The 1,530-nt window shown below is 42.9% G+C and overlaps 1 protein-coding gene across 1 annotated transcript in view; it reads left to right on the plus strand.

The window, feature by feature from the left end:
- VPS35L (VPS35 endosomal protein sorting factor like) overlaps positions 1-1,530 on the plus strand; it is a 221,075-nt gene that overhangs the window by 16,156 nt on the left and 203,389 nt on the right. The gene's annotated exons all lie outside the window — the stretch shown is intronic.

Consider the following 1,530-nt stretch of genomic DNA (forward strand, 5'->3'; position numbering starts at 1 on the left):
TTCATGAGAATTTAAAATTGTGTTCTACATTTTTCCCCTTTTGATCAGGATTCTTCTGTAGCATGTTCAGTAATGGTAGCTGAGCAATATACACTTCTTTTGGTCTCATGGCTAAGGAGGCAGTTGTTCATGGAAGCAGTTAGCCACACTTTCCATAACCTCCTTTATTCCTGACTCTCCTTCTTCTGCTCTTGTTCCAAGTAAATAGAGACCAATTATCATGCCTTGGGTGGCTGCCTACAAGCTTTTAAGGCCCTAGGCACTATACAATGAAGTAGGAGGTAGACCAGAAGCACTAAAGGTGTTATTAGGCCAGTTACCTACGATGTCTCATGAAACATGACCTTAAACCTTCAAAGCAAGGAGCCAAATCCTATGAAGTGTTTGGTTGTACATAAGCAGCCTCAGCAACTATTCTTTTTTTTTTTTTTTTTGGTAATCGAATGTGCAACCCTTCCTAATCAATGCAATTTTTCCATTACCATTAACCTGCTGCTAAAAGGTCAAGAAGGCCACATCTTCTGACCTCCTCTAACCCCACAAGAAGAAAACAGAATCACTATCAGTAGGCCAATGCCTATTCCTGTGAGGCCAGACATGCTGCCTCCTTCCAGCCCTTTCACCAACCCTGACACCAACCGTTCCTCCTGCAGCACCCCACCACTTCTCTGCTGGGTTCAATAATTCACTGCATTAGCCACACAAAACTCACAGATTATAGGGTTTATTAGGGAAGCACCAGATTACAATTCAAGTTTAGGAAAAATGATCAGTTTCTCTCCGCCCGCTGTCTCTCACCTAACAGTCTCTCACAGTCTCTTTCCCAACAGTGCGTGTCTCTCAGTGTCTCTCTCAGCAATGTGTGTCTCTTGCGTCACTTTCCCAGCAGCATGTGTCTCTCAGGAACACGTTTCTCTCAGGAGCGCGTTTCTTCTCAGTAACATATCCTTCTCAGCCAGCAGTCAGAGAGAGTTCTGCCTCTAAGAGGCCTCCTTTTGAACTCGGCAGAGTGGCCAAACTAGCCAATCATAGCATCAGAATGCTAAGCACCTGAGAGAGAGCGACCTTCCCAGAACATTGCTTTGTACCACTCCCCACAGAAATACCCCAGGTGGATAACTTTTACAATCAGGAGCTCCTCAGTTGCTCACAACAAATTCTACCACAGAGTTTACAAAGACTTATGGCTAGAAAAGCCATATCAGGTAATTCACTACACCGTACCTGCTTTTGCTCCTTCCCTTCTGCCACTGTAACCACTAATAAACTTCGGTCTCTATGCATTTACCTTTTCTTGTCATCTTATATAAGTGAGGTCACACAATATTTGTCCTTTTGTGATTGGCTTATTCACTCAGTATAATGTCTTCAAGCTCCACCCATACTGTAGCTAGCATGTATAAAGACTTCATTTCTCCTACCAGCTATGTAGTATTCCAATGTATGTATGTACTACATTTTGTTTATCCATTCTTCTGTTGATGGGCATTTAGGTTGTTCCCACCTTTTCAATATTGTGAATAATGCTGG

This window comes from Orycteropus afer, unplaced genomic scaffold (assembly GCF_000298275.1).
Source record: "Orycteropus afer afer isolate SDZICR_OR568_19922 unplaced genomic scaffold, OryAfe1.0 scaffold00470, whole genome shotgun sequence".
NCBI lineage: Eukaryota > Metazoa > Chordata > Mammalia > Tubulidentata > Orycteropodidae > Orycteropus > Orycteropus afer.